The sequence below is a fragment of the Mastigoproctus giganteus genome, chromosome 1, assembly GCF_048544385.1.
Source record: "Mastigoproctus giganteus isolate SK-2022 chromosome 1, ASM4854438v1, whole genome shotgun sequence".
NCBI lineage: Eukaryota > Metazoa > Arthropoda > Arachnida > Uropygi > Thelyphonidae > Mastigoproctus > Mastigoproctus giganteus.
Genome location: NC_143575.1, coordinates 215,575,220 through 215,590,079, shown reverse-complemented (window position 1 = coordinate 215,590,079; position 14,860 = coordinate 215,575,220). Strand labels below are relative to the sequence as shown.

General features: G+C 36.7%; 1 protein-coding gene across 1 annotated transcript in view; it reads left to right on the top strand.

The window, feature by feature from the left end:
- The first annotated feature begins 436 nt into the window (after positions 1-436).
- LOC150091516 (pleckstrin homology domain-containing family J member 1-like) overlaps positions 437-14,860 on the top strand; it is a 38,273-nt gene continuing 23,849 nt past the window's right edge. The window contains exon 1 of the mRNA XM_090368720.1: positions 437-531. The gene's annotated coding sequence lies outside the window, so the exon portion shown is untranslated. The remainder of the gene's footprint in view (positions 532-14,860) is intronic.

Below are 14,860 nucleotides of genomic sequence, written 5' to 3'. Positions count from 1 at the left end.
TTTTATTTTTAATTACGTTTGCCATAATAAATAATAAATAATCTGCCATGATAATAAAGTCTTGAATTCTTCGGATTGCTTCTTGCTTCTCCCAAATAATAAAATGCCTTTTTTTTTTTTATTCGTTGAGACATTAAAAAAAAAAAATCGATGACTATACCTTCTTTTCTTTCTTTTGTCTAATATTGGCAAAGTATAGGGAATCCGATTTCAGTGCGGGGAATTTTATTCTGCAGAAATAATTATCTGCTTCGGTTTTACCTGTTTAACCACAGAGTAGTAAGATATGATACGATTGTCTGGTTAGAGCGAGATTAAATTTAGGGGATGTTTGTTTGTTTGGCTTCCTTTACGTATACTGTAATTCTTTTTTAAATCAGTAACACATAATGTGTATTTTCACTTTATATCATTTTTATAAACGACTATAAAAGAAATATTTTTTGTTAGCAGTTAGGAAGACTTCAGCTAAGTCTGAGATATTCCTTTTAAAAGATTGCAATTAAAAATGTTGAAGTTCGTGTTGTTTTGGTGAGTAATTTTCTGTATACTGGTTTAGAAAAAAAAAAAGTCAGTAAGATAAGATTTGTATGAAAATAATTTGGTTTATTTTTATTAAAGTGCAGATTCGTATTGAAGATATAACAAACACAACCATGGTGGAATGACTGCTAATTCAGAAATGCAACTACAAATTCTGCCTCTAATCTACCTCGTCGGTTTTCTTACCATTTCACCGACGATATGTGCATGGTGGCACATCTGGAGTACGTATTTTGATTACAGTACTTACTAAAAACCAGGATTTTTTTGGGAGGAGGGGGTTAATTTTGTTTGTGCTCAAATAGTCTTTCCATTAAGTGATTTACATTCAATAGATTTTCCTTCAATAATCAATGCATATAAACAAAATACTCTACAAAAGCATGTATAGGGACATCTGGATTTTTGAGAGTGGCTGCTTAAAACAAACTGAAAGTAGCCACTTTGATCTACATCGTATTTTCTTACAGTAGGGTCTACAATGAGAATAATTGGAATATCAACTGCCACTTCCTTATTCATACCAATGACCAACCAGGTGAGGATAAACAGTTTTTCTGGTGGTGGTGGCGGCAGCAGGGGGACAAACTGTGAGGGCAGGCAGAGCCAGATTAAAATTTTTGTTCGCCCACATCACTCAAATAATCACAGCATAGGCCTACAAGATAATCTATAGATAAATAATTGAATTTGTACAATGTGTGAACCTTGTAATATCGTCAATCTATATAATATATGACAATATTTCCAGTTATCCAAAATTTCAACTAACCGAAAATTGTTTCAATTTTACTTTTTTCCCTAATTTTACACAAAGAAATTGACACACTTAATACTTAACTTTAAAAACTATTGTATGAATATAAGGCATTATGAATGAAGGATAGTAAATGTTATCTGTGTCACTTCTTATTCTTATACAATCCACACTGATATTATGCATAAAAACTTTGTCATTAAAAAAAAATAATAATAATAAGATTACAAATTTACCATAACTTAAAAATACAGTATTTTAAGTATGACTAAGGGAATATGGAAGAATCAAAATGCAGATGACCCACATTATCATGTTTTGACAGATGAAACATTTTCATCATTAAATATTATTCCGAATCAGTCAGAAATTGAAAGGTATTATGATGGATATATGCCAGGGGCTCACATCTGGTGAGTATGGGCTTGGCACACTCAGGATCCCGAGCTGGATAACATCATTCTTCTCCTTCTTGGTGATTCCCTTCTACTTCTGACTCTCTCTCTCTCTCTCTCTCTCTCTCTCTCTCTCTCTCTCTCTCTCAGGGTAACTCAAATTTTTTTTAGCTGGTGCACCATATGGCCAGTAATAATAATATGCTACAGAACCCAACATTTAGTTCAGAGTTTAACGCCCTTCAGATCAAGTAAATGGCCCAGTCAAAAAAAGAATTGAATGTGAACCACTTAAATGTTTTTGAAGAAAATATAGAATTTTTAACAGAAAGAAAGACTGGCATCTGTCAAGTAGAAAACATTAGCAATTATTTTAAATATGTTTAAGCATGTTTAATAAATAATGTGAAAATAATAAATGCAAATTACTGTAATTTTCTCTCATTAATTTTTTTTCTGCTTACATTTTATGCTATAGATATATAGCGTTTAAAATTGATTATCCAAAAAATTTGTATTGGAAAGATCCTTGGTCCCATAGGTGTGAATAACCAAATTTCTGCTGTACTTTATGATACTTTGTCTTTAATGCATATTTTGACTTCTGACTATGAAATGTCTGAAGTATATCAAGTTTATAACTGGGAGCTAAATGATTTTGTGATAGCTGAGAAGAGATTGGGAGGGAAGGAGAGAGATTGTTGAAGATAAAAGTAAATAAGGCACCTGGGCTGATGGAATGTATTCAATAATATTAAAAGAAGCAAGAAAAGATGTGTGCATAACTTTGACCATAATTATGAGAGCATCTTTGATTCCATCAAAGGTTCCTATGGACTGGATATGTACAAATGCATTCCCACTTTCCAAAGGGCAGAGTGAGTAATTACATAACTGTGATCTTGACTTCTGTTCTAGGTAAAAAAGTATTGCAGAATCATCTTAATAGGAATGCAGTTATACAGAAATCACAGCTTGCATTTGCTAAGGGGAGATCCTGTCTTACCAATCTGATTAGCTACTATGACACAGTAACAAAGAAACTAGATACAAAAATAATTTATACCTAAAAAAACTGCTATACAAATTAGAGTTGTGTGGTATTAGATGAGTTACTGATATGAAAAAATATGGATGAAGGAATGGTTGAGTGGAAAAAAATAGAGGATGGTTTAAATGGGCACTGCCATTCTTGGATTAATGTTATTAGTGGAATCCCTCGGGGTTCAGTGCTTGGTCCCTTACTGTTTTCAATAGTTGTTAACAATACGAATTGAAGGCATATTAAGTTTATCGTCTATGACAATACAAAAGTTGGTATGGTGATTAATGACAGGAATCAAGGTGTATTATAAAAAGACCTAGAAAAAATTGAACGGTCGAACTGAGGAGCGGCAATCGAGGTTTCATTGATAAATGCAAAGTACTGCATATGGGCAGCAGTAATCTCAGAATAACATACTTGATTGGGTGGTGGAGAATGAGAGACCTAGGTGTAATTGTACATGACATTCAATGATACACAGGAATTTTGCCAGTAGGAACAAGTAGGTGATTATCCTGTTGTATAAGGTAATGGTTGGATCATATATTGAGTATTGCATATAGATCTAGAAGCTTCATTTTAGAGAGGATGTGAATCCGTTGGAATGGGTGCAGAGACAAGCAGCAAGAATAGTCAGGGACACAGGACACTCTTATCAAGGAAGACTTCAGCTCTGCAAATTGCAATGCTCCATTGTAGTTTGCAGAGACTAGGCAGTGTGAGGAGACCTGATTGAAGCATTTAAGACTTTAAATGGATTGAGTAAACTGAAAACTGATGGCATCCTTACTCTCTCTCTCTGACTCTCTCTCTTGAATCCCAGTCACTCAAAGAACGTGTAGTTATGCACCCTCGTGCATGACCACTCGGCTAAATGTCGTCAGTCATCATCATTTATCAGAATAACGAGTACCGAAATCTACAATTGCATACTTGATACACCAGCAAGATAAACTGCGAGAAGAATGGACACATGATGAAAAACAGGGAACATCCTAAAAACGTAAACAGCAAGGTAAGGATCCTGATGTTGAGGACACCATAAATCAATCAATGGTTCTCCATTGTAACTGGACGAGAAGTGTGCATCAGTGGTCCAACTTTGAAAAAGAAGTCAGAGGAGCTAGCTAAGAGGCTGGGTCATGTTAATTTTATAGCAACGGATGGTTGGTTGTCTCGATGGAAATGTAGGCATGAGATTAAATTCAAGAAAGCACATGGTGAAAAAGATAGTGCTGATTCTGTAAGTGCAGAAGAATGGAAATCCAAGAAACTACCCATCTTCTGAAATTTTGTGCAGATGTTATCTACAGTGCTGATGAAACAGGCCTGTTTTATTGGGCCACACCAGACGGTTCTCTGTGCTACAATCGTGTAACACTGTCGGGTTCAAAGAAAGCAGTGGATCATATAACTGTGTTATGTTATTCAAACATGGTCTAATGAACTAATGGGACTCATGACAGAGAATAAAAATGCATGGGATGCATATAAATTATCAAGCAACTCAGAAGCCTATGGCAGATATAAGCTAGTCTGTAATCAGGTCACAAAGGAGGTTAGGCAGGCGAAGGCAGATTACGAGAAATCTTTGGCAAAGGATGCTAAGAAAAACAGCAAGGATTTCTTTACTTATATAAACTCTAAAAGGAAGGGGATGAATCTGATTGGTCCACTTGATATCGATGGTTCGACTGTTGATGATCCTGCTCAGATAGCAAACAAACTGAATGAGTATTCTGCATCTACATTCACACGTGAGGAGTTATTAAGGTTTGAAAATGGCAGAAGGTTATCAAATTGTAGCAGGGTGCTTAATGATTTTGTAATAACTGAGAGCAAAGTGGAGGAGAAATTGTTGAAGTTAAACATAAGAAAAAGCACCTAGGATGGATGGGATCTATCCAGTTATATTAAAGGAGGCAGCAAAGCAACTTAGAAAACCCTTAGCCATAATTATGAGAGCATCCTTGGACTCAGGGGAGGTCCCCACGGACTGGAGATGTGCAAATGTATCCCCAATTCACAAAGAGGGATCAAAGGGTGACAAGAGTAATTATTGACCAGTTAGTTTAACTTCTGTTCGGGGTAAAATAATGGAGTCACTGGTTAAAGATGCATTGCAGGATCATCTAGACAAGACTGCAGCAATAATTCAGACACAGCATGGGTTTGTTAAGGGAACATCTTGTCTGACAAATTTGATAGGATATTATGATGTGGTTACAAAGGAACTGGATGCAAAAAATAATTTTGATATCGTATATTTGGATTTCAGGAAAGCTTTTGACACTGTTGCGCATGGAAAACTATTGTACAAATTGGAGCAGAATGGTATTAAGGGTAAGTTGCCACAATAGATAAAAGGATGGTTGAGTGGGAGAAGATAGAGGGTGGTAATCAATGGGTGCTGCTCTTTGTGGACTAATGTTATTAGTGGAGTCCCACAGGGTTCGGTGTTGGGTCCACTGTTGTTTTGTATATTTATCAATGATATTGATGAAGGTATATCAAGATAAGTGTCGAAGTTTGCAGATAATACAAAGGTTGGCAGGGTTGTTAATGACAGTAATGGCAGTGTGCTACTGCAACAGGATCTAGAAAATTTGGGCAGTTGGGCTAAGAAGTGGCAACTGAAATTTAACCTTGACAAATGCAATGTACTGCATATGGGTAGAAGTAACCCCAGAGAAACGTACCAACTGTGTGGTACTACACTTAAAGTGGTAGAAAATGAAAGGGCCTGGGAGTAATTGTGCAGTCAGATATGAAGTTTTCTGAGCAATGCAGACAGGCTGCCAGGGCAGGTCATGGGGTTTTGTCAATGATATATAGGAATTTTGCTAGCAGGGAAAAGGAGGTGATTGTCCCTCTGTATAAGGCAATGGTCAGGCCACGCCTTGAGTACTGCATACAGGTCTGGAGGCCTAATTTTAGGAAGGATGTAGATTTACTTGAGCATGTACAGAGAAGGGCAACAAGATTGGTGAGGGGAATGAAGGGATCCTCTTACCAAGAGAGGCTTAAGTTCTGCAAATTGCAGTGGCTGGAGACTAGGCACCTGCACAGTGATCTGATTGAGGTGTATAAGGCCTTGAATGGGTTGAGCACGCTGAATTCTGATGGGATCCCTCCACTTGTTCAGATTACAAGCCTAAGGGGGCATAAATTTAAATTAAGAAAAGACAGATGCAGAATAGATGTGCGGCAATTCACCTTTAGCCAGCGGGTGGTTAATTGCTGGAACAAACTTCCATCTGTCGTTGTGGAAGCTGATAGGTTAAATAAATTTAAGGAGGAACTGGACAGGCATTTGGAGGGAATGGTGTGTTTTTTTTTTTTTTTTGGCTGATGCTGCATAAGCTCATACACTTGCTTTCTTGCATCACATGCCACTACTTCTACTATGTCAGGAACTGATAAAAAGAAGCTGTTGGTTATTGGGAAAAGTACCAAGCCTCAATGCTTTAAGGGGCTAAGAATGGACAGTTTACCAGTCGAATACTATGCTAATAAGAAGGCATGGAAGGCTTCCGAAATTTTTAAGGAATGGTTAACAAGGTGGAATGTGGAATCGCAGCAGAAATCAAGAACAAGTTCTGATTCTTGACAATTCAGAATATTTCAAATATTCTGAATACTTATGGCACACCATAAGTATTCAGAATATTTGAAAAACATCCAGCTGGAATTTCTGCCTGCCAACACAACATCTTTGGTGCAGGCAATGGATATGGGAATTGTAAAAAATTGGAAGATGTACTGCGGAAAGTTAGCGAACCACATCCTAGAAGCGATTGAAGAAAATCTACTGACATCCACAGCCAAGGAAGTGAGTGCAAAGATTAACCTTCTCCAGGCAGTACAGTTTGTTGCCAATAGTTGGCAAGAAATAAGCAGTAAGACAATTCAGAACTGTTTTTCTCACTGTGGTTTGAAGCTTTCAGGCTTGGAAATGCCAGAAACAGCCAAAAGTGAAGATGAAGCCATTTCGGAACTGCAAAAAGTTAGGAACTATGAAAAATTTGAAGGTATTGACAATAATATTGAATGTTACAATAAAAATGAAGATTGTGAGGATTATTATTATTATTAATATCCATATGATGCAAGGAAGCCTGAGGCTTATGCTGCACCAGGGGGGAAAAAAAAAGTTCCCGAATAACCCTGAGAGAGAGAGAGAGAGAGAGAGAGAGAGAGAGAGAGAGAGAGAGAGAGAGAGAGAGAGAGAGAGAGAGAGAGAGAGAGAGAGAGAGAGAGAGGAGAGAGAGAGAGAGAGAGAGAGAGAGAGAGAGAGAGAGAGAGAGAGAGTCAAAAGTAGAAGGGAATCACCAAGAAAGAGATGATATCCAGCTCAGGACCCTGGGTGTGCCAAGCCCATACTCACCAGATGTGAACCCCTGGGGTTAGATGCAATGGTTGAAAGCATTCTATCAAAACACCAAGATGAGGAATCAGAAGGCAAGGAAAGTTATGAAGGTGACACATCTGCACTTGCATGAGTGACTACACAGGATGCCAGGAAATTCATTGAAGGGTTATGATGATACTTCATGCAGGAAGGCAACGAATGCAATCCATTATCTGTGCTAGATGTCTGTTCTGATTTTGTTCACTCACAGTCAATCAAAAGAACACTGCAGGGTACACTGATACCCTGCAGAGTATCAGTGTACAGAGGTGCCTCCATAGCCAGGTGGGAAGGAGCAGCAGTGCGTAGCACACGCTTCTTGATTAGACCGGGGTTCGAGCCTGTCACCACCAAATACGGAGGATGCGGAAAGGTCAGGGAATGACCACCGCATATCCCGGAGCAATATGGCCTTTGTTGCTAATGCTCCTAAAAACCAAATAACAAACAAACATCAGTGTACAGTTTACATGATAGGTTAAATAAATTTAAGGAGGAACTGGACAGGCATTTGGAGGGAATGGTGTAATTTTTTTTATTTTTTTTTTGGCTGATGCTGCTTAAGCTCATACACTTGCTTTCTTGCATCACATGCCACTACTACTACTATGTCAGGAACTGATAAAAAGAAACTGTTGGTTATCAGGAAAAGTTCCAAGCCTCGTTGCACTGTAACCCTAAATTCCTCCATGAGTGACAATTAGGAACTAAAAGTTGAAGGGCAAGTATGTGCATGTTTGTTATGTAAATTAAAATTTTAAATATCAAATATCTTTCTCTATCTAATTTGTTGTGTATTTTGCTTTAATAGGATTAGATAGAAGGATTTTAAGGACAACATACGTATCCTCGGACAGGTCATTAATGATGTTGATATTGACGATGAATGAAAATGGAAAGTTCTGCATTAAGAATATTTAAATATTAAATATTTGTCTCTAATTTATTCTGAAATTTATATGAATAAATAATTTGTTGCTCAGTGAAATAGTAGTTTGCCTTTTGTTTTATATCTTTATGACTATTGATGTGAAACTTTGTATAATTGGGGCAGCCCCTTAATTGGGCCAAAGTGCACTAGTCTCGATGTGTCCCAGTTAACCGGAATCCACTGTATTCTTTAATTCTGGTTAATATCACGGACTCAGTTCTTTATCAAGATCTTTTGCACAGTGAATGATGTCTTTTATAAATGCACAATTCAAGGGTAAAGACTGTGAACACAGACATTCGAGAATAGCTTTGATAATGTATAACATTGATTTCCTCATTTTTCTCAGCAGTTCTTAATCTTTAATCAGCTGTAGAGCCCAAATTGCAAACAGGTCTGGAAGACTCATTTTAGCAAGCATGTGGATTTGTTGGAATGGGTGCAGAGAAGAGTAAGGAAGAGTAAGATCCCATCCAGCATTCAAGGAATTAATCGTGGATGCTACTAAAAGTTTCATACCTATTAAGAAATATTGTTCAAGGTTTAGGCCTAAATGGTTATCTAATGAACTGAGACTCGTAACAGAGAAGAAAAATGCATGGGATGCATATAAATTATCAAGCTACTCAGAAGCCTATGGCAGATATAAGCTAGTCTGTAATCAGGTCACAAAGGAGGTTAAGCAGGCGAAGGCAGATTACGAGAAAGTGAGGAAGCAAAAGGGTGCTCTTACCAGGAAACACCTCAGTTTTGCAAATTTGCAGCATCTGGAGATGAGTCACCTGTGAGGAGATCTCATTGAGGTGTTCAAGGCTTGAGTAAGTTCAGTACTGATGGAATCTTTCCTCTTGCTCAGTGCCAAGACTACATGAGGGGCATAAATTCAAACTGAAGAAGGTTGATTGCAGTTTGGATGTGCAGAAATTTGCCTTCAGCCAGAGGATAGTTGATTGTTGAAACAAACACCCATCTGGTGTTATGGAGTTGGGTAGTTTGAATATATTAAAAAAAGAACTGGATAAATTATTAGAGGAGAGAGGCAGGTGAAATTGGAAATGGTTTTTTTTTTGCTGATGTATAAGCTTGCTTTCTGGCATCATTTGCCACTACTACTACTAAAAAGTAATGCGTAATATTCATATTATACAGTTTATGTACCTTCAATTCATAATCATATAATTAAAAAAACAAAATTATTAAAAACTAAATTATTTAAAATATATCATAATAAAATTAAATACATCAGGAAAAAATTAATTTTATATTAGATTAATTTTATAATTATAATAATATCAATTTAAAATATGAAATATAAATTCTTATATTGTCCCTCATTTTTATTGTTAATGTTTTTAATAAAAATCAAAAAATAATTTGCGTTTTTATATGCGGGACTCGGGTGCACATTTACATTTATTTATGCATTATCTTTTTTTTATCCTGGAGAATGAGATTTAATTTTTAATTAACATTATATTCTTCTATAATATCTTGATACTGTTGCACATAATAGACTGCTATACAAAATGGATCAGTGTGGCATTAAGGGCAAGTTAAAGGATTAGTTGAATGGGAGAAGACAGAGAGTTATCAATGGATGCTGCTCTTTGTGGATTAATTTCATCAGTGGAGTCCCCCAACATTCCGTGGTGTGCCTTGTGCCTATTGTTGTTTTCTGTATTTATTAATGAAGGTATATCAGGCTTAATGTCTAAGTTTGCAGATGATATGAAGGTTGGCAGGGTAATTAATAACAATAATGACGGTATGCTACTGTAAAAAGATATAGAAAAATTGGGCAGTTAGGCTAAGAAATGGAAATTGAGGTTTAACATTGATAAATTCAAAGTACTGCATATGGATAGCAGTAACCCCACAGTAATATACCAACTGTGTGGTACTACACTCAGGGTATTGGAAAATGAAAAACATCTGAGGGGAGGGTAATTGTGCAGTCAGATATGAAATTCTCTGAGCAGTGCAGAAAGGCTGCCAGGACAGCACATGGAGTTTTGTCAATGGTATACAGGAATTTTGCTAGCATGGATAAGGAAGACTATTCTGTTTTATAAGGCAATGGTTAGGCCACATCTTGAGTACTGCATACAGGTTTGAAGGCCTCATTCTAGTAAGGAGATAGAGCTGTTGGAACAGAGAAGGGCAACAAGATTGGTGAGGAGAAGACAGGGGATCCCTTACCATGAAAGGTTTCAGTTCTGCAGATTTCAGTGTCTGGAGACTAGGCACCTGTGAGGTGATCTGATTGAGATATTTAAAGCATTGAATGGATTGAGTAAGCTCAATACAGATAGGTTTCTTCCTCTTTGCTCAGACTACACACACACAAGAGGGCATAAATTCAAATTGGGGAAGGATACTTGCAGAAGAGATGTGTGGAAGTTTGCCTATAGCCAACGGGTGGTTGATTGCTGGAATAAACTTCCATCTGATGTGGAAATGGATAGCTTGAATAAATTCGAGGAAGAACTAGACAAACTATTGGAGGGAATGGATAAGTAAAATATTTTTTATTTTGGCTGAAGTTGTATAGGCTTGATTTCTTGCATCATTAACCACACCATAATACAAATATGAAGGTTGTGCACAGGAGGGTGGAATGTAGTATACCATAACCAGCATTACTGTGGATAGAATTTCTAGTCAATGGAAGAGTTTCATTAATATATTATTATTAGTAGTAGTGGCATATGATGCAAGACAGCAAGTTTATAAAACATCGGCCAAAAGAAAAATTCTCACATCACCTGCCCTCTCCTTCAATAATTTTTCTAGTTCTTCCTTGAATTTATTCAACTACAGTATCCACTTCCACAACAGATGGAAGTTTGTTCCAACAATAAACAACCTGCTTGCTGAAGGCAAGCTGCACATCTGTCCTGCAACCATCCTTCCTCAGTTTGAATTTGTCCTTTCATGTGTGTAGTCTGGGAAACAGGAAGAATGCTGTCAGTATTGAGCTTGCTCAATCCATTCAAATCCTTAAACACCTTAATCATATCACTTCATAAATGTGTAGTCTCCAGGCACTAGAATTTGCAGAACTGAAGCATTTCTTGGTAAGACCATCCTTTTGTTCCCCCTCACGAATTCTCATTGTCCTTCCCTGAACCTCTTCCAGAAGATCTATATCCTTCCTAAAATGTGGCCTCAAGACCTGTATGAGTACTCAAGATGCAGCCTAACCATTGCTTTGTACAATGGGATAATCACTTCCTTATCCCTGCTAGCAAAGTTCCTATATATCATTGACAAAACACCACGAGGCTGTCCTGGCAGCCTATCTGCATTGCTTAGAAAATTCATATCTGCATGTACAATTATCACCAAGCTCTTTTCATTTTCCACTACCCTGAGTGTAGTACAATACAGTTGGTACGTTAATCTGAGATTATTACTACTACCCATATGCAGTACCTTGCATTTATCAATGTTAAACTTCATCTGCAATTTCTCAGCTCATCTGCCTATTTTTTTAGATTTTGAAATAGTAGCCAACCTTGATTACTGTCATTTACCACCCTACCAACTTTTCTATCATCTGTAAAAATAAAGGTATATCATCTGGAAAAATAAAGGTATTTATTATTGATAATAATAAAGATATATCAGACATTGTCTGATATACTTTTATTATTATCAATAATATACTTTTATTATTATCAATAATAAATCTAGAAAACAATGAGCCCAGCACTGAACCTTTGGGAACTCCACTGCAATATAATTGCATTTCTGTCTAGATGGTTCTGCATTTCTTCTATAACCAGAGACTCCATTATATTCCCTGTAAGTGAAGTTAAACTAACAGGTCTCTAATTACTCATATCACCTTTTGAATTGGGGATACATTTGCACATCTCCATTCCATACGGACTTCCCCTGAATTCAAAGATGTGCTTATAATTATGGCTAAGGGTTTGCTTACCTCTTTTTTGCTGCCTCCCTTAGTATAAAAAAATGCCATGAGGCATTTTTTATGTCAAGCTTCAGGAATTTCTCTTCCACTTTCCTCTCAGTTATCACAAAATTATGTAAATCCTGTTAGATTTTGATGTACATCTGGCATTCCCTTTCCTAAAGAATTTCTTGTGTGAATGTAGATAGAAAATACCTATTAAATTTGTCAGCAACCTGAGCAGGATCATCAACAGTTAAACTGTTGATATCAAGTGGACCAATGTGATTGAACCCCTTCTTTCTACTGTTAATATAAGTAAAGAAGTCTTTGCTACTTTTCTTGGCATTCTTTACCAGAGACTTCTCATAATCTGCTGTAGCTTGCCTAACCTCCTTTGTGACTTGATTATAGACTATTTTTTATCTATCATAGGCTTCCGTATCACCTGATGAAAGTTAAAATCCCTCATTATAAGATTTCTGTTTTACTGGCCCAATCTCTTTCTCTGTATAGTTGTTTGTTACACTCATCAGTCATTAGGCATATAATACTCTCCTCTCATTTTTATTTTTCCAGTCTGTCCTTTCTGTACACATTGTACTCCCTATATTCAGATTCTGAATCCCTTGTCTGAATGACACCATGTGTCCAATGTTCCAACAATATCTGCTGATGACGTAATTAGTACTTCAAATTCATTTACAATATTAGCATTAGTGTACATGCACCTGTTCTTACTCTTAGTTACCCTGACACAGCCTATAAGAGTAGATGTGTGTTATAGGCGTAATGAATCTGATGACTATAATAATTGTGCACAGAAATAGTGGGCCAGTAAATCAGAATACAGTAAACCCCCGCTATTCGCGGTCGCTGATTGAATATAAAATGAAACCTAAAAAAATGTGAATTTTAAATCGCCGTGAACATTTTCCGCCATAAAAAAACATGGGCAGGGCTAAAATCATCTTTTCCGGTCAAAACAGCGCTCAGTGGGTGGTGGGGGGTGACAAAATCGCGAGCATGGATGTTTCTCGCTAATCCTTGTTCAGTATGTGCTATGCGCTTGTCATGGAAGGTTTCGTCATTTGCTTTTAATTTATATGCTTATAAATTGAATAAATTTATCAATTTATAAATTGATATGCTTACAAAAGCGAAAAATCTACCGTTTTGCAGTGTGTTAGTGTAAACAGACTTTTTCGAGTGTGTTAACGGAAGAAAGTGACTTTATTGTGGACAAATTCTTTTCTAACCCCTACAAAAATATGGCTACGAATAACAAGGGAATTGTGAAAAGATCAAAGAAGGTGATGACATTAGCGAGTAAAATTCAGTTATTAGACAATTTCTAACGTTGAAAGTGTCTCATCAGTGGCAAAACATTATAAAATCAATGACTCAACGGTACGATCAATCAAGAAATCGGAAGAAAAAATCCGCCGTAGTGTCCGTGAAAACGCACTAATTGCTTCAAAAATTTACTCTGTAACTCGTGATGTTAAATTAGAAAAAATGGAAAAGGCTTTAAATCTGTGGATAGAAGACCGAACTCAAAATAAAATTCGGTCAAGTTCACTCATCATTCGTGAAAAGGCAAAACTCCTTTATCAACACTTTAGCGAAACTGGTGATAGCACTGGCGGGATAAGTTTTTTTGCTAGTAAAGGCGCTGGTTTGAAAGATTTGTTTGAAATTTATAATAAATATTACATTTAATATTAAATTGTTTCTTATTTTCATTTCGATGCCATATGCTTGCATTTCACTATGCACTGTCTATGTACATAGTCATATTATGAAGGTACATATAATACATAAATAGACAAAATTTTAGACTAGTTTTTCTTATATATTTCATACTTTGGAACGGAACCCCTTTATTACTATGGGAGCCATAACTCAGTATTCGCGGCATTTCTCAGGAACGTAACCCCCGCGAATAGCGGGGGTTTACTGTATCTTATAATGGGGAATTTTAACTTTCCAGATATTGACTGAAACTTGTGGGTTGGTAACTCGCACACTAGAAAGACTTTTGTGGATTTATCGGATGACTGTTTTCTACAGCAACATGTTCGAGAGGCAACCAGAGGGAGTAATACTCTTGATCTGATTATCAGCAATGATTATTCATGCATTAAGAATTTGTAGATAAAGGAACCACTGGGTTGACAGTGATCACAATGTACTGATGTGGAAATTACTTAAAGTTGTAACTACCATCAAGGCTGAAGGGAAGGGCTTTTGCTTTCATAAAGGTGACTACAGGGGTCTCAGACAGTTTTTAAATTCTGTACAGTGGGATCAACTGATAATGTTACCAACATTGAATTCTAAATGGAAGCCTTCAGGAACTTAATTTTGGAGGCTACTAGGCTTTTCATTCCAACTAAGAAATACTGTTCAGGGTTCAGGCCTAAATGGATAAGATGAATTAATGAGGCTCGTGGCAGAGAAGAAAAATGCATGGGACGAATATAAATTATCAGGCGACACAGAAGCCTATGGCAGATATAAGCTAGTCTGTAATCAAGTCACAAAGGAGGTTAGGCAGGCGAAGGCAGATTACGAGAAATCTTTGGCAAAGGAGGGAAAGAAAAACAGCAAAGAGTTCTTTACTTATGTAAACTCTAGGGAAAGGGATGAATCAGATTGGACCACTTAACATAGATGGGTTGACTATTGATGATCATGCTCAGGTAGCTGATAAACTGAATGAGTATTTTGCATCTACATTCACACATGAAGAGTTATCCAATGAGGGGAGTGTCAGAAGTTTATCAAACTCTAAACAGGGAGCTAATTGATTTTGTCATGATTGAGAGCAAAGTGGAGGAGAAATTGTTGAAGTTAAAC